This window comes from Simochromis diagramma, unplaced genomic scaffold, assembly GCF_900408965.1.
Source record: "Simochromis diagramma unplaced genomic scaffold, fSimDia1.1 OVJJ01000361.1, whole genome shotgun sequence".
NCBI classification, from domain to species: Eukaryota; Metazoa; Chordata; class Actinopteri; order Cichliformes; family Cichlidae; genus Simochromis; species Simochromis diagramma.
The window spans coordinates 7173685-7193062 of record NW_024386860.1 but is presented as its reverse complement, the minus strand read 5'-3'; the positions used below and the strand labels follow the sequence as shown (position 1 = coordinate 7193062).

Sequence of the window (19378 nt, the reverse complement as noted above, 5' to 3'; positions counted from 1 at the left end):
TTGGGGAGTGTGATTGTGTGTACAGTGTCCATGTATGTCTATCCCTACGTTGGGTGAGTGCTGAGTATTTGTATATGTGTGCATGAGGGTGTGAATGCATGTTTGTGTCTGTGTGTGCCTGTTTGTCTGTGTTTACTGTATATGTCAGGTCGGTTCTTACACTCCACCTGTCACGACCTGCGGGGCCGGCAAGGCACTGATCAGCAATCTCTCTCCCCCTCCCCTGTTTTGCCGGGGCGGAACTCATGGCGGGTTCACGCCCTCGGCCCACGCCCTCCCGGATCATGCACACCTGGGCCTCATCAGACCAGCTGGTATATCAGAAGGAGGAGATCAGCTGTTCAACGCTGGATTGTTGTGAAGACTCCTGTCAGTACACGTCGAGCCCTAGTTTCCCACACTTCCGCCTCAAGTAAATACACTTGGTGAAGATTTTTGTGAATAAACTGTCTCTGTTACAACACACTCCGGAGTGTTGCGAGTGGATCCTCAGAGCAACCCGTGACAGTAACAATCCAGCCATACTATGGATCCAGCGGACTCAGCTCTACAACCCACCCCTCCTCCAGAAGCCGTGTTGGAGCGACACGAGCAGATGCTACAACACATTAACCAACAGCTGATCGCACTCACTCAGGCTCTCGCTCAGCACGTTCCGCTGCCAGGTCCCGCTATGCCACCCCCGTCTGCTCCCGCACAGCCGCTGGCCCCGGAACACTCCACGCCACCAGCCCCCGCTTCCGCGGAACCCCTGGAACGAGCTCTACCGTCACCGGAGCCATTCGCTGGTGAGTTCCATAAGTGTGCTGGTTTCCTAACGCAGATTACGTTGCAGTTTAGGCAGCTGCGGCGAACGTATGAAAGTGATGGAGCTAAGATAGCCTTTTTCGTTCAGTTACTCCGCGGTCAAGCCTTGAACTGGGCCCAAGCAGTGTTACGGACTAGCCCGGAGATTACCTATGCTGATTTTCTCTCAAAGTTCAAAAGTGTGTTCGAAAGGGGCACCGGAGCTGAGGCAGCGGGCCACCGTTTGCTGAACTTAAAACAAGGAAGACGGAGTATGGCGGAATTCTCTGTGGAGTTCTGGACGCTGGCTGAGGAGACGGGATGGGGGCAGCCTGCGCTGATAAGTACCTTATTGAACAATGTTTGTGATGTCCTTAAGGGCGAACTGTTAATGAGGGAGCTGCCCAAGACTCTATCGGAGGTGATCGCCTTATGTGTTAAGGTTGATGAACATTTGAGGGCGCGTCACCGCGCCAGCAACTACGGTTCCCAGAGGCCTGTGGGGCGAGTGGAGTCAGCTTCTGGCGGAAGCGGAAGTAGCGATCGGGAAGTGGACCGCGGCGACGAGCAGGAGCAACCCATGCAGATCGGACACTCCCAACTCTCCCCGGAGGAGAGGGCACACAGATGGCGATCCGGTGAGTGCTTTTACTGCGGCCGCAAGGGCCATCTCGCCAAGGTCTGTCCTGCTCGGCCAAAAGACCCCGCCCGCCGGTAGAAAGGAGGATACGGGTGGGCGAGGTCTCCTTTTCACATTCTCCTTCACGCTTCATGCTAGCCGCTAAAGTGACTGTCCACTCTGCCTCTCACTTTCTTCAGGCGCTGATTGACTCTGGTGCGGAGCAGAGCTTCATAGATGCTTCCCTGGCTCTCAAACTTAAGATTTCCACACGGGCATTACCCCACTTGTTGCAGGTCACCGCTTTAAACGGTCAATGTCTTCCCGACATAACTCGTGTTACAGAACCCGTGTCCCTAACGCTGTCTGGGAATCACACTGAACTGCTGCAGTTTTATGTCTTTGAAGCCCCTCTCACGCCCCTGGTGCTAGGATTTCCATGGTTACGCCAGCATAACCCCGTGCTCGACTGGAGGGAGGAGAGGGTTCTGGGGTGGGGGGAGGAGTGTCACATGACCTGTTTGACAGCAGCTACTCCCGTTAAAGCAGCTAAACCACTACCACACGAGCCCCCTGACCTTTCAGCTATCCCGTCAGAGTATCATGATCTCAAGCAAGTGTTTTGTAAGGACCGCACCCGCTCTCTTCCCCCTCATCGCCCGTACGACTGTAGTATTGATTTGCTCCCGGGTGCACCCCTTCCCACTAGTCGCTTATACAGTCTCTCTCAACCTGAACGTGAATGCATGGAGAAGTATATTAATGAATCCTTGACTGATGGACTGATTCGCCACTCTTCATCCCCTGTGGCTGCCGGGTTCTTTTTCGTCACTAAGAAGGATAAAAGCCTTCGGCCATGTATCGATTTCTGGGGTCTCAATACCATTACTGTTAAGAATAAATACCCTCTGCCGCTCTTATCCTCCGCCTTCGAACTCCTGCAGGGGGCGACCATTTTTACTAAGCTCGATCTGCGGAATGCTTACCACTTAGGATGAGAGAGGGTGACGAGTGGAAAACGGCCTTCAACACGCACCTGGGCCATTTTGAATACTTGGTCATGCCGTTTGGACTGACTAATGCTCCAGCTGTCTTTCAGAGCCTAGTCAATGATGTTCTCCGAGATTTCATCGATCGTTTTGTGTTTGTGTACCTTGACGACATTCTCATCTTCTCCCGCTCTCTCCCGGATCATGTACATCACGTCAGACAAGTCCTGCAACGCCTCCTGGAGAATCGACTGTTTGTTAAAGGGGAGAAGTGCGAGTTTCATGTGAGTACTGTGTCGTTTTTGGGCTACATCATTGAACGGGGCGATTTAAGAACCGATCCAGCTAAGGTACAAGCAGTCTTAGACTGGCCCACGCCGCCTAACCGTAAGCAGCTTCAACGGTTCCTCGGTTTTGCAAACTTTTATCGGAGGTTCATTCGTGACTACAGCAAGATTGCTTTGCCACTAACCCGTTTAACTTCCCCTAAGGTGCCTTTCTGCTGGGATGATCGGGCTCAGGAGGCTTTTTCCCGGCTAAAGAAACGTTTCGCGTCGGCGCCCATCCTCCGGCAACCGGATCTCAAGCGGCAGTTCATCGTGGAGGTGGACGCCTCGGATGTAGGGGTCGGAGCAGTTCTCTCCCAGCAACTAGACGGTAAGCTCCACCCTTGTGCTTACTTCTCTCGCCGTCTCTCTCCTGCAGAGCAGAATTACGACATCGGGGACAGGGAGCTGTTGGCAATCAAACTCGCCCTGGAGGAGTTGCGCCACTGGCTAGAGGGCGCAACAGAACCCTTTGTGGTATGGACTGACCACAGGAACCTCGAATACATCCGGTCGGCTAAACGACTAAATGCCCGACAAGCCAGGTGGGCTCTGTTCTTTACCAGATTCTGCTTCACCATCACCTACAGGCCCGGCTCCCGGAACGTGAAACCCGATGCCCTTTCCCCCCAATTCACCACCTCAGAGGACCCCACCCGTGAGGCTCCCATTCTCCCTCCCACGTGCGTTATCGGGGCCCTGTCATGGGAGATCGAGTCCGCCATACGGGAGGCCCAGCGGGCGGAACCGGATCCAGGTACTGGTCCCCCGGGAGTGCTCTTTGTTCCCACGTTGGTTCGCTCACGAGTGCTACAATGGGCCCACGGCGGAAAACTCACCTGTCATCCGGGCGTTCATCGCACCGTCACCTTCATCAAGCGGTTCGCCTGGTGGCCTACATTGGCCAAGGACATCCAAGACTTCATCGCTGCCTGTCCAACCTGTGCCCAGAATAAGCCGGTCAACCAGCCTGCTGCCGGCCTACTTCATCCCTTGCCTATGCCAAGCCGCCCCTGGTCCCACATTGCGGTTGACTTTGTCACTGGTCTTCCGCCGTCATCAGGTAACACTGTCATCCTCACCGTTGTCGACCGTTTCTCTAAAGCTGCCCACTTTGTCGCTCTCCCCAAGCTCCCCACTGCCCTGGAGACCGCCCGGCTTCTGTCAACTCATGTGTTTCGCCTCCACGGGATCCCTGCTGAAGTGGTCTCGGACCGAGGCCCACAGTTCACGTCACGTGTTTGGAGGGAGTTCTGCGCCTCCTTGGGGGCCCAGGTTAGTCTCTCGTCAGGTTTTCATCCACAGACCAACGGTCAAGCGGAACGGGCCAACCAAGAACTCAAAACGGCTCTCCGTTGCTTGACGTCCACTAATCAGACCACCTGGAGTGAGCAACTGACGTGGGTGGAGTACGCTCACAATAGCCTTACCTCGTCGGCCACAGGCGTCTCCCCGTTCGAGGCCTCCCTGGGGTACCAACCTCCCCTGTTCCCTGCCATCGAAGGTGAGCACTTTGTGCCCTCTGTTCAGCAGCACCTGCGGCGGTGTCAGCGCGCGTGGCGGGCCACTAGAGCTGCCCTTCTTCGCACGGCGGACCGGAACAAACGGCAGGCGGATCGCCGCAGGTCCCTGGCCCCGGCCTACTCACCTGGACAGAAGGTTTGGCTCTCGACCCGGTATGTGCCTCTCAGGACGGAGTCGCAAAAGCTCTCCCCCTCCTTCATTGGCCCGTTCGAAGTGGACTCCATTGTTAACCCCGTTTCTGTGCGTCTCAAGCTCCCCAGGACCATGCGTATCCACAACGTGTTTCATGTCTCGCAGATCAAACCTCACTGTTCCAGTCCTCTGTGCCCTCCTTCCGGACCCCCTCCGCCCGCCCGGGTCGTCGCTGGCCGTCCGGCCTTCTCCGTGTCTCGGATTATGGACGTCAGGCGCCGGGGCCGTGGCCTGCAGTATCTTGTGGACTGGGAGGGCTATGGCATTGAGGAGCATTCCGCTGTACGTTTGAATTTTTTCAGAAATCTCTCAGTCAGAACATGCAATATCCTGCTTAGGTAACTAGCGAAACTAGCAAGCTAACTTCCGCTAGCTCCTGCTAACTTCTAACTCCGTTAAATGTAATAACTTTTGTTTTCATGGATGCCTGGAAGTTAAACTTTATAGTTACACCTGGTAAAGCAGCAATGCTGATCGTTTTATTAAAGATGAAAGAATTTAGACAGTTTTTAACTCTCAGTGATGCTGCAGTGTTGTTTGACCTGAAGATACGGAGTTTAGGACCCAGATTACTCCCAGATTTAAGAGCATCTTAGTCCGAAAAAATACGACAATAATGACGGCCGCTTGTATGTTCTGCAAAAAAATGTGCTTTGTTGTGTATCTGACGGACAAACACCAAACCAGTTCCATATCACGGAAGTTGCACCATTTTTACAAACCAATTCTGGTTCATCTGTTTCACTCAACAATCGGCCATGTGCGTATGAAAACAAAGACACTGCGCATGCGCATTTTACTCCCATTCTATCGCGATATTTCATTTCCTATCGTTGCCTAACATATACCGGTATTACCGTGAACGGTATAATATGGCCCAGCCCTAGACCGTATTATACCTCTCTCAGTGATTGATCCATAAAAAACGGGATATGCTGACGAAGTTTCACTTAGTGATCCAGAGAGATACACTGACGACTTCCTCAGTCCCCGATGTAATGTTCTGTCTCAAACTTAGGAATAACGTGTTCGTAATCTGCTTAGTGAGCCACCATTATCTTTATTGCCGCTCGTTCAGTTCAACATAAAACACACCCACTTTCGTGAAAACAAACACTCCCCGTTGCCACTACGGTGGACCACAAGGGACGGTAAGCACGGAGTGCAAACATTATAAGCAATACAACATCTCCCTTTTTTTTTTTTTTAAATGTCCGCCAGTGACACAGCTGGTATACATTTCAAAAGAGAACATCCTGAACATGAGGATAAGGAACAGTTTTTCAACACTGCCATGTGTAAAATTACTGGGGCATAAAACTAACACCAACAATGCAATGCGGGATATGCACTCATTAGTACATGGACATTTGACATGTTTCCATTTTTTTTTTTTTTTTTTTTGTTAGGGCAGCGATCCGCCTACACCCTTTACAATCACAGGTCAAGAATAACCCTCGGTTTGACCACTCGTCCTGATCTGGTGGTCAGTGCAGGGCTAGTGTCCATGGTTGGCGTTTTAGTGTCTCTAGATGGCGACAGGGGCTCTGCTTGTTGCTGAGCTGCACTATCTGGCTGGGTGACCAGATCGGATGCTGGTGCTGAAGGTGCCGGTGACGCCTTGGCGCCTCTCAGGTGCCGTCGGTTACGCCGTATAGTCTGTCCCTCGCCAGTGCGGATCACAAAAGAGCGGGCAGTCTCTGCAGGTCGGATGATGACAGCCAGTTTCCAGGCTCCGGACTCGTGCTGAAAGCGAATGTGGTCCCCCTGCTGCAGCCTCGGTAGTGGTGTGGCGCTGCGATTGTAGTAACGCCTCTGATGCTCTTGTCTTTCCATCCGTGTTTTTTGCACAACCGTCGGGCTTATGATGCGAGGGTACCAGGTGGCATCCGGTAATGGGAAGCACTGAGCGTAGACGTCGACTCATGAGGAGCTGCGCAGGTGACCTGAAGCCATCGACTGGCGTGTTCCTTTGCTCCAATAGGGACAGGTAGGGATCTACTCCCTGAGCATGAGCTTTATCCAGAACTGATTTGGCCGTTTTGACTGTTCTTTCGGCGAGGCCGTTGCTTTGCGGGTACAAAGGACTTGAGGTCGTGTGGACAAAGTCCCATGTGACTGCAAAATCCTTGAACTCTCGAGAGCTGTACTGTGGGCCGTTATCTGAGATAAGCTTCTCTGGTATACCATGTCTGGCGAATATGGCCTTGAGCTTTTGATGACGGACCCTGCAGTGGTAGAGGATAGCCTTTCGACCTCAAAGTAGCGGCTGTAATAGTCCACAACTACCAAGTAGTCCCGTCCATGCCATGTGAAGAGATCTGAGGCCACTGCCTACCATGGTCTCTCAGGGATCTGGTGTGGGATGAGAGGTTCTTTGGGATTCGCCGCGCGCCTCTCCTGACATATGGAACAGTTTTCCACCGTGGCAGCTATGTCCTTGCCCATGCCTGGCCAGAAGAGGGTGTCCCTTGCTCTCTGCTTACTCCTCTCAATCCCCATGTGCCCAGTGTGGATTCTTTCCAGCATGTTGTTTCTTAGGGCTATTGGCACTATGATTTTGTCACCTTTGAAGATGATGCCATGGAAATGTGAAATTTCATCTCTGAAATTCCAGAAGTCCAAAAGGGTTTTGGGGCATTTTTTTCTGTCCTCAGGCCAGCCATCCTGCACAATTTGCTTCAGCAGGGTGAGCTGCGGGTCGCATCCTGTTGCAGCCTGTATCTCTGAGAGTTTTTTGTCACTTACTGGGAGGCTGTTTATCACTGAGTGGATCTGGTCCTCCATGCCTTCACTCAGCGTGCTGTCTTGGTCGGGCAATGGTTTCCTGGACAGTGTGTCAGCCACAGGTATGTCTTTTCCGGGCCGGTGCACAATCTCTATGTCGTATCTCTGCAGCTGTAACAGCATGCGCTGCAGACGAGCAGGGGCTACAGAGATTGGTTTCTTCAGTATGTGCTCCAACGGCTTGTGGTCCGACTCGACGATGACTCTCCTGCCGTATATGTAGGTGTGGAAACGCTTGCATCCAAACAGCACTGCAAAGAGCTCTTTTTCGATCTGTGCATAGTTGACTTCTGTTGGGGTCAGTGTCTTTGAAGCATATGCTATTGGGTGTCCGTCCTGCATCAACACAGCTCCCAAACCATACTTCGATGCATCTACCTGTAGCCGTAGCTCCTTGGTCGTGTCGTAGTATGCCAGTATGGGGCCTGGTTCTCTGGTTATGAGCTCTTTCATTTGCTGGAAGACTCTGTCGTGGGTCTGATCCCAGATGAACTCTGAGTCTTGTTTGAGCAGCTGACGCAGCGGTGCGTTCACCTCTGATAGTCGTGGTGCGAATCTGGACAGGTAGTTCGCCATTCCAAGGATTGTCTCAAGCTCATTCTTATTCTCAGGAGGTGGCATGTCCTTTATGGCCTGCAGTTTCTTTGGGTCTGGCTGGATGCCCTCCCGGGTGAGTTTGTGTCCAAAGTAACTCACTTCTGTGGCGCCTATGACACATTTCTCTGGATTGAGACGTACTCCTCGCTCCCGTGTGCGCTCAAGCATGGCACGGAGGTTCTCGTCGTGTTCCTCCTTTGTCCTGCCAAACACGAGGATGTCATCCACGATGGCTGCCACTCCATTGAGCCCTTCATACGTCTCATCGATTTTCCTTTGGAAAATGTCCTGTGCTGATATTATCCCAAAAGGAAGGCGCAGAAAACGGTACCTGCCAAAGGTCGTGTTGAAGGTGGTGAGGAGCGATGACTTGGTGGTTAGTTGGATGGCCCAATAGCCTGAGCGAGCATTCATGACACTGAAGTACTGTGCTCCTGCCAGCTTTGGTGTGATGTCATCCAATGTTGGAAGCGGGTAATGAGGTCTTTTGATGGCTTTGTTTAATTCGCGAGGATCGAGGCATACTCTGAGCTTCCCAGTACGCTTCTCTGCGACCACCAGTCCGTTTACCCATTCTGTGGGTTCTTTTACTTTGACGATTATGCCGTTTTTTCTCCATGTCATCCAACTCCCGTTTCAGTCGTTCCCGCAGTGTGAAAGGGATCCTCCGGGGGGGGGGGCACACAACGGGCATGGCGTCTGGGTCAATGTGTAAGTCGCATTCTCCTGGGAATTTCCCTATGCCCCTCGAACACATCGGCAAACTCCTCCATGACGTTGTGATCTGTACTGACATGACCAGCTTGACTAGGTTTAGATCCAGGCATGCTCTCAACCCTAAGATGGGGTGTGCTGCAGTGTCTACTATGTCAAAAGTCAGCATCTTGTGAATGTCTTTCCACCTGCACTTCAACTGGCATGTGCCTTTGATGTTGAGTTTTTCTCCTCCATAGCCAGATAGTGTGCGTGTGGGCGGTGCCAAGCTAACCTGCTTAAAACACTTCTTAAACAATCGGGCAGGAATGACGTTGGCAGTGGCTCCTGTGTCAAGCTTAAAACTCACGGTGTGATGCAGTGAGCCTACTTCTACGTCAGCGTAAGCCTGTTCATCGGCCTCCCCTTCGTTGCACTTTGTTATGGAATCTATGAATAGCTCCGTTTCATCGCTTGGAGTGTCAGGGTTGATAGAGTACACTGGGTTGGGTTGGTGTGGTGCTTGTGAACGGCATGCTTTGGCAAAGTGGTTCATTTTATTGCACTTTTTGCACCTCTTCCCTTTTGCAGGACACTCCTCCTTCTGGCTGTGTGCTCGTGCACATCTTCCACACACTTTTCCCATCTTATTATAATGAGGTGCCCTCCTATCTTTTTGCTGCGTACTCTGGCGCTTAGCGGATACTGCATGCGCGGGCGCTGCTCCCTGCAGGCTCGTGTGTGGGTCAACCATGGCTTTCAATTGCTCTCGTGTGATCTCATAGGAGCGTGCAATGTCTATGGCTTTTTCTAGAGTCAAATCTGACCCTTGGCTCAGCAGCTTTTCTCTGACTTGTGGGAAACTGGTTGCGAAGACAATCCTGTCTCGGACCATTTCATCACTGTTAACATAGCCACACTGCTTGACGAGTAACTTTAACTCGGTCACAAAGTGCTCAAATGACTCCCCTTCACCTTGGAGTCTTTCATTAAACTTGTATCTGGCGAAAATGGTGTTTGTTTTCGGCATGAGGTACTGTTCAAACCTGTCGAGATATGTGGTCAGCTTTTTAGCTTCTTCATCAGATAGCTGCCATGTGTTATAAATGTCCCTGCCTCTTTCTCCTACCCACAGAAGAAGATAGCTGCACTGGGTCTCCTCGGGCTTGCCGCTTAGCGGGCCGCTAAACATTAGCTTCACATGTTGTACGAACCTCCGCCAGGCATCGGGAAGATTGGCTGAATCCCAGTCCATCCGTGGTGCAGGAACTCCCGACGAATCCATTTCGCTCTGTCAGTGGGCGTTTAGTTCAATTTACTCTGACACCATGTAATGTTCTGTCTCAAATTTAGGAATAACGTGTTCGTAATCTGCTTCGTGAGCCACCATTATCTTTATTGCCGCTCGTTCAGTTCAACATAAAACACACCCACTTTCGTGAAAACAAACACTCCCCGTTGCCACTACGGTGGACCACAAGGGACAGTAAGCACGGAGTGCAAACATTATAAGCAATACAACACCCGAATAAAGTAAATTAACCCTTGTGTGGTGTTGGTGGACCCGCTAGAGTTGTGGCTTTCCAAATTAACACTATCAAACAATTTTATGTTAAATTACTATGAATTAATGTGCTTCTTTTATATAAAATGTTATAAATAAATCAGTTATAATCAAGTGGAGTGAGTGGAAAGACACAACACATTTATACGTAAAAAAAAATAATTAATTGTTTAATTTTTCTTTTGAAAAAACAAAACAAAACAAAAAAAAAAACACGGGTCTCACAGACCTGATTACCATACAAGGGTTAAAAGCAGTAAATTAAAAGCAGAAAGACACAGAAAGTTGCCTGTTGTTTTGCGAGAAGTTGCTCGTTAAGCGAGAAGTTGCTCGTTAAGTGAGAGTTGCTCACCCAAACAAAAATTGCTAGCAATAAATTTAAAGTAACCTCAGCTGTGCCGCAGCAAAATACTAACATAAATCCTCCTAGCGTGTAAACCCCTCTGGAAATCACTGAACATGGGTCAGAATTATTCAAAGACCACAGACAGGTCCGATAAAAAATCTAAAGTACCTGTAAAACCAAAAATTAATAAAATACAAAATAAAGTCTCAAATAACGGCTCAGTACAACTCCCATTTCCGGTTACGTGTAACCTACGTCCGCGAATCGGTGAAGACTTCCATGATTACGTATCCAGAACATGCGGAAGTACTTACGTGACTGACTTTGTTTACAACTTAAGAACTGTAAGTTCAATGCATTCTAATTTATTTCCGGAGCCTTATCCCGAACGATTATCGCCAGAAAACAGGTCAGTAAAACTGAAGGCCAGTGCAGATACTACCACGAAAGCTAAAAGTGTTAAGATAAAGTTGAATTTTGATGTAGAAGGCTCAGAGGAAAGTGAGAAACTAATGTATGCAGGATCATCCGCTCCAGCACAGCGAGGAAGTTTCAGAGGACGGAGAGATAAAAGTAGCGGAGCTCTTCCAGTCAAGGTAACTGGCAACCACAAGCTAGAGGTGCAAATTTAGCTCAGTTTTCCAGCAGCCGCAGACACCCAGAGCAAAAATGAATTTGTGTATTTAATTTAACATAAAGGGTGAAATGTTTGCTGACACTGATAACAGCTTATGTTTTCTCTGCCCTATGTATCGACATGATGGAGAAGGAACATCCTCTGTGTCAGCTGGACCCTCAGCAGAGAATGAACTCAACATCCTTTTTGTCCGGTACTCTATGTCACACACTGTGCCAAAAAACGTGTACAGACGCCACTACCAGGTAATCCCATGACTGGGAGCCACACTTTTGTTTCTCTCACACTGTTCAACAACATGATAACTGCTCACACAAGTGAAGGTCAAACAGTGATTTTGTCACATAACTCAGACATAGGTTATGACATAACTACACCATGTCGACGACACATAGATCTAACCTACCTACTGTACTATTTCTGCAGTTACGTTGCCAGCTGAATACCAGAATATGACATTATGGTCAAAAAATGAGAATGATATAGGATTTATTGACTGTACACTTTATCACACACACCTATTAAAACACAACAAGCCAGTATATGTCAAGCAATGTCCCATTTCTGCCGAAAAAGCCGCAGCCCTAGATGTCATGATAGGAGATTTATTGACTACAGGAGTAATAAAGCCCACACTCCTGTCAATCCTGTGCCAAAGCCTAACAAACCTGGCGTATGGCGTTTCATACAAGACTTAAGGCAAATTAATGCAGTCAACATTCCTCTGCCACCTGTCGTTTCAGATGTTCACAACATATTGACATGCATTGCATACACATTTTACTGTGGTGGATTTATGCTCCGCCTTTTCCTCAGTACCTGTGCATGAAGACACACAGCCGTTATTTGCATTCACACATAGAAATAAGCAGTACACTTGGACTCGTTTGCCCCAAGGCATGATAGACAGCTCTGCTGCTTTCTCAATGGTGGTCCGTGCTACCCTGGACAGCTTCACTCCTCCAGGGCTGTACTGGATGACCTCCTCCTCTGTGATGCAAAACTGCTACACACATGCTTCTCCAGCACCTCCAACAGACTGGCCACAAAGCATCAGCAAAGAAAATGCAGTACTGTCAGACTTCTGTTCAATATTTGGGATTCACACTGTCTCACGGAAAACGTTCCATGACTGCAGACAGGGTCAAAGCTGTGACCCCCGTCCCTCGGCTCACTACACAGAAGGAAATGTTGTCCTTCCTAGGCATGGTGAACTATTGCATACAGTGGATACCAGACTGTTCTTTTCATGACCACATTCTGCGTGACTGTTGTAAAAAAGACAAGCCTCCTCGAATACTGTGGTCCACAGAAATGACTGCCTCTTTCAATGCCTGTGATTGTTCAGGGAATGCCGGCCTGCCTGAGAGCAGTAGCAGCTTGCTCTATCATGATAAGGGACTGCGAGAAGCTTACACTCTCACATGACACTATTCTACACACCAATCACCAGGTCACGACCATTGTAGCAAACATAACTACACAACATATGCAAATCTCACTATAAAAGCGAGCAGCACACCTGATTCACCAGCACATTTATTGATCCTATGCTGTGTTCTTCTGACCGACGGGATGGCTCAGACAGGCTTGACGATCATGACTGCATGACACGTATAAAGGAATCCAAAGGAATCACGTCCAGATTTAGAGCAAACACCTATCCCAGACTCAGCCACGGTTTATGTGGACGGGTCCTGTTCAAGGCCGAATGACAACTCATTTCTTTGTGGCTATTCAGTGGTAACAGTGCCTGACATCATACTAGAGGCTCACTCATTACCATTTCACTCAGCACAAAAAGCAGAGCTCATGGCTTTAATACGCGCCTGTGAGCTCCATTTGGATAAGCGTGTGACAATTTACACAGACAACCGCTATGCGTTTGGCATCGCACATGACTTTGGCACATTGTGGAGACAGAGAGGATTTAGATCTGCTGACGGAAAATCAATTGCTAAATTCTGATTTTGTGCAAAGACTTTTTCAGGCTATACAGCTACCATCGGCCGTTGCAGTTGTAAAAACGAAAGGACACAGTACAGCTGACACAGACGAAGCAACAGGTAATGCCTTAGCAGACGTGACAGCCAAGGCTGCAGCTGCATCACAGCTCCCACCTCCGCAGGAAGTATTATCTGTGCCCCTACAGCTGCCACTTGTTACACTCCCAGACTATTTAGAAACAAATGTTGATTTAAAATTCATACAAGAGCAGGCCTCTGCATGTGATTACACCTATTGGGAGAATAATGACTGTACCTTAGATGACAGAGATGGCTTATACAAAAATCTTAAGGGTTTGATTGCCCTCCCATATTCCCTGATGCCAGTCCTTGCCCGACATTTTCACTGTGTGGGTCATGTCGGACAAGGAGGGGTAATAGGGACAATAAAATCAAGATTTGTAATTGAGAAAACATCACATGCAGTAAAAAGCATATTAGCAACCTGTCTAACATGTGCACGAACTAATATAGGGAGACCAAAAGCGAAACATCAGCATTTACCACAACCAGATTTTCCATTTCATACATTACAAATTGATTTTACACACATGCCAGCGCAAGGAAGCATCAAGTACTTACTAAGTTGATCCACTATTACCAGGATCAATTTAGTAAATGAGTAGAAGCTTATCCAACCTCAAAAGAAACTGCAGAAGTAGTCTGTCAAAAGTTGAGCAATGAAATAATACCCAGATTTGGAATACCTCACCAGATTAACAGTGATAGAGGACCTTCATTCACATCAGAAGTAATTCAAAAGTGTGCTAAAACTTTAATGACCTGGATCAAATTACTTCCTCAAGTCCTCTGTGAGATTAGAATGACTCCATCTGCAGTAACCAAATTATCTCCATTTGAAATAAGACTATTTCCAACACCATGGTCAGCTTCCAGAGGGGCACCGCTAGTAGAAGGTGATGTATATTGCATTGTCCACTGATGTTCACAATCTGGTAGAAAAACTGAATAATAACTATCAGAAAGTTTGTCTCTCTCAGCCTTTCCCCTCCACAGTTCCACCAGTGGAGACAAGGAGATGCGTGTTGGTGAAGTCGCTAAAACCAAGGACACTCTGGGAGGCCGCGCGTGTTCCAGCCCCAGACTGTACTGGCAGTGACGAAGAACCAGCATCCTTACAGACGGACAACCTCAGTGGATTCATGCCAGCAGGGTTAAGACCAGCCCAACCAGACCATCTCAGGCGTCGGATCAAGCAGATGACATCTCCGGCGGGCCAACGCCCGGAACCAGAGCAAATAAACACACGGGTAGATGACATCTCCGGCGGGCCAGCGCCAGGATCCAATTCAATCCACATACACACACAATCACTGATTAACACACAACAGTTCTTGTTTCACATTTATGATTTGTCTTTATATTATGTTATTACATTCTGTCTTTATACTATGTTATCATTTCATGATAAAAGGGGGGAACTGTTGTGATATTTTGATACCATGATAGCATTTACAGGATATTGTTTTATAGTGATATTATACAGGAAAACTGTTACTCAATAAGGCCCATTTACTAGTTGTTTTTCCTCTTTCTCTGTGACCCAAGAATTAATGTGTAAGACTCACAGGCTGGTACCCCAAGGTCGAAAACACCACAGAGACGAGACCACTTCCTTACTCCCATCCTCCCTTCCTTATTCTTTAGAAAAGGCTCGTTAAAGGCCAGGTGGTTTGTTTCAGAATTCACTAATGAAAGAACTGTGTATTTTGCTGGGATGATCATAATTTGTAGCTGAACTGATAAACTACACAAAGGATACTTCTCTGCTCACAAGGCAGGAAGACGTTTCCTTATTTGGTCTGTACCGGTTTGAACTGGGAAAACTGACACACGAACCTTTTTCTCTCTATATAAACTGTTGTGTATCAAATAAACCTTTGAGTCGATTGGGAAGGCAACCTAAAGCAGTCTCTGTTTTCTTGTTCTCCCAAGCTGCTCCCGAGCTCGTACTAACACGCTGAATGGCATACCTGAGTGTTACTTTAAATAATTAGGAATCTTAGAAGGAAAGGACAGAACTCTGCTTATCGGTGCTCGTGCCTTGGAGGGAAAACCGGGATGGACATTTTTTCCTTCAGTAATGAACTTTTATACATTTAGGTCTTACTGATTACCAATGTTAGATTTGTATTGTTCATTGTCATTTATGCTTAGAAATATTTACTCATATATGCTTAGAAGTATATAATCATTTGTAGATTGAAAGAATGTCTCATCCTAGGAGGTCTGTAACAACTCTGTGTAGCATGAAGAGGGGGTGCTTTCACTCCTCTCCAGAGTGTTCTGGCATAGAGCACACACCTCCTAGGAAAGGTCGTATCTTCTCTTGCTGATATATGGTATAGCAAACACACGTATATCTGTTTGAGTGTAGGAGCCTTTTGTTTAGATGGACCGCTAGACTCCTGGCACCAGCTTTGGGGAGTCTTCACAGGGTCACATCTTGACCCCCCCCCCCCCCCCCCCCACACACACACACACACACACACACACACACTTACACAATGCACAGGCAAGGTACTCTTTGTGTGTATGTAGACGTCTTATGTTAATGAACCTATGTATATTCATGTGAGCTCAATAAAAGAACAATGTTATGGGGGAGTGGACAACAGCGACTGGGGTCAAGCGAAGGAACGGCGCTTGTCGTGGTTCTCTCCCTCATGCATGAGTAACACGAAGAACTTTGCCTATGTTACGAGATCGATCAACTTTAGACCAGACAACAAACTACGGAGGCTCCGGAAAAGTGCAATCAAACGATGAGTTTTATTGTCACAGGAGAACAACCAACCATCAGCATACGGAATGCGTTGCTCTGACAAGAATACATTGGGTTCTGGTTTTATAGGATAAAATATCACACCTACGTCAATGCAGTTCAAAAATACATGGTGATAGACGGGCAAAAGTTCAACTCGTGCAGACAAGGGTACATCACGTACATATAACCTTACACCGACATATAACTTCTCCTTTCTACATTACTTGCCTTTTAAGGTAATAACTTCAGGTCTTAGCATCTCTGAGAGCTAATAATTGGACCCTCGTCATTAATCACTAAATAAAGTACTTTAGCAGCCAGTCTCAAACTGAAGCCGAAGACGCTTAGGCCTTCGCTCAAACCTGCTACTAGATTAATATGTGTATTGTAAGCATGCATGCAATTAACCTGCTATGTTCTCATCTCCCCTCAGCATGTATCATCTGGACACTCTCACCAGTGAAGCTTAAAACCTTCTAGAATGGAACATCAACTCTAACCAAGCACATTTATGCATTGTGTATAGAATGAACTCAACCTATAAAAATAGAAAGGTCAATGTGATGACAGACATATTCAATGCAATATAAACCCTGTAGGAAATATTACTGATAAATGATACTGTGAAACATGTTATTAATACATTCTTCATAAGGCAGATTATATGGTAGCAATAAAAGAATCTCTGAATCCCAACATTCCCTCTTTTGACATTTCAACAGGAATGTCACCATATTTCATGTTGTATCACTCCCTGCCCCACTCTATGGGTTCCAGGTTCATCTGGTAGATGCCCTCAACCCAGCCAGGGTTCACAACCCTCGCCACTATCTTTACCAACAATCCTCTGACACAAGGAATGATACAACAACCAGCGATGACCAATATTCCCAAAAATACAGCCAATGAGCACATCACTGATATAGCCACACCTTTCCATTGTCCAAACATGGATCTCATCCACGATGCCAGCGGGTTTTCAATACCTGAGTGCTCATGCATGGTTTTAGACAAATTTTCAGGCCCTCCAGAGCTCGGGTTACTGAGCCATCTGGGGCAGTATTGTTGTTCCATGGTGTCCCTGGTAAGGCTAGAGAGTCTCAGCAAGTTGTAATGAACGTACTTAATGTGGTCATCATTCTTATTAGGCGTTATCCAAAGGAATATACTTTCAAACCCTGAAGCTACTGGGTCTGCCAGCTTATACTCGTTTGGAACTACCCTGGGCACTCCTATGGAGTCTATCCTAGTCGGAGAGTTTAGCCGGGGGTCATATGCATGTATACCCTGGGTCCCTCTTTTTACCAAAACATGTCTCTTATGTCTGGCTGCTAAGGTACGTGTGTTGTGTTGCTGAATAGTCTTTACCTGATTTCCAATCAGTATGAGTGGAGCTCCCAGTGGCACCATCGCACATGTCCCTACGCTTCCCCTTGGGACACGAACCAAAAGGGTGCTTTGCCCACAATAATAATACAACCCACTTCTTGCCCATGTTCCAATTAATGTGCTCGGGTCACTCACATTATTCGTGGTTCTTCCCGTGGGTGTGACGGCACACCAAGTAGGGTCGATTTCTCCCACGTGGTACTTTACATTATCTGTAGAAAACCTGAAACATGTATAGTTATCTTGTTTTGGCATAAATGAATTGGCATTCTCCGCTTGCCCTATCGTGTTTGGTGCCAAGATTATTAGTTTATCAGTTAGATTTGTCATTGAGTTTTTAAGTGTGACTCAGGCTTTGGGGTAAACTAAGTGTACACTTAATGTTCCATGGACCTAAGAAGATGGTGACAGGTTATGAGAAACAGAATAAACCCTTTGAATTACTATTCCTTGCAGGCCTTCCTGCACATTTGGCTGCCATCCTACTCCTGTCCAACCTACCTCATTTTCCCAGGAGCACCACTGACCTGCTGTGTATGTATGGATGTGTTTGCCCCAGGAGGGGCTTTGCAATAAGCATAACTGGAGCATATCATAGGGTGATTACAGACCCACACATCATATGCTCTCCAGCTGCTACTAGCTCCTGCACACTTAATGACGTCACACAAATCAAACGTGAATGAGCTGGTGGACCCTTTAACAAAATTTAATTCTATGCCATTGTATGTGCTGAGACACTCATCACCTTTACCTGACACCTCGTGCTTTAGTCTTTTCACCGATCCCGTTTTAGCAACTATTGTCTCAGGAAGTGCTGTGCTGGCCTCCGCGTCCGACTGATTCACAAAATGCGCCCTGCAACATAGAGACCTAATATTTAATAATCCACATTTCACTGTTTTAATCTTTGGTTCAGATGTGGATTCTGTATTGTTTGATCTTCGTGATTGTTTATGTTTAAGTTGTTTATTTCTAGCTTTTAGTTTGTTCTTATCTGTTTGGGAGCTGACATAGTCTCTATGGATAAGGGTTTTTTCCCCGGGTACCCTAAGGAGAAAAGCTCCAGAGAGGCGTGTTTCATGTTAAAAGCTAAAATATAACCAAAGAGATTTTGCTCAACAAAACAATACCTTTCAATTGCCGAACCCCATCTCTCCCCTCAACGGGTTGTATGCTTCAATGTTTCCTAATTATTTTGTCATCAAAAAATCAAACAAATAAATCAAGCTGTGAGACAGCACCTTGCGTTTACGCTGGGCTGTGAGCTGCCCTAAATCTACTTCCTACACCTTCACTCCTTCTAGTTCTTTCAATTTGTTACCGCTCCTTTTGGTGGCGCGGCGACCTTCTGCGATGCTCTTCTTCTTTCTTCGGCCTTCCAGGTGGACTACTGGTCGGCCCGTTGCACAGGTGAGAGGGTTTATTCTGCCTCTGTTTGTCGACACCTGTGTTCTTTGAAGACGAGTTTTCCTCTACCAAGCTCTTGTGTGCGGGTGCACACTGCGACCAGTGGTACCAGGTGTCGCCTTTCTCTTCCAGTTGAACTGCTGTAGTCGTTCTGGAAATGACCTCGTAAGGACCCGTCCAACGTGGTTCCTTCCACTTTCGTTTGAGCACCTTCAGCCACACCACCTTTGCCTCCGGGGTCGCCCTGTCCACAGCGTGTACTCCAGATGTGACCTGTTTTCTGACACTGGAGATTCTCGCCACCCCTGTGGTCGCTGTGGTACTGGAATGTTCTCCTGTAAAGGATAGAAAACAAAAAGCCTCTCTCTGCTACACCTCACTAATCTACTGTGTTCATCTAATGTTCCCTTAATTATTCAAAGTTGGTTCAAGATATCATGTTCTGGGCTCTATCCTTTATATTAACTTTACTTAATCTCAAGGCTCTTTATGTGTGTAAAGAGTTTCTTCTAAACAGGATTCAGTTCATTTTAATCCTTCAACTTAAACATGAAAATAACAATTTCTGGCTCAGTTTTACCATATCTAAATCATCAAACACCCCAAAAGTCATAAAATGATCCTAAAACTCATTTCAAATTAAACCTTAAATCCCCCCTTTTGTGACACATAAGAACATAAGATGTGTCACAAACTCAAAATGCTTCACCTGAGCTTAGAAAATT

General features: G+C 47.4%; 1 long non-coding RNA gene across 2 annotated transcripts; it reads left to right on the top strand.

The window, feature by feature from the left end:
- The first annotated feature begins 10212 nt into the window (after window positions 1–10212).
- Window positions 10213–11283, top strand: LOC120732527. 2 transcript variants are annotated; one of them, XR_005695596.1, is made up of 2 exons: window positions 10213–10832; window positions 11193–11283. It is a non-coding gene; the product is annotated as an uncharacterized LOC120732527 (long non-coding RNA). The 2 variants fall into 2 exon arrangements; XR_005695597.1 differs by having other exon boundaries at window positions 11190–11283.
- Window positions 11284–19378: the final 8095 nt, after the last annotated feature.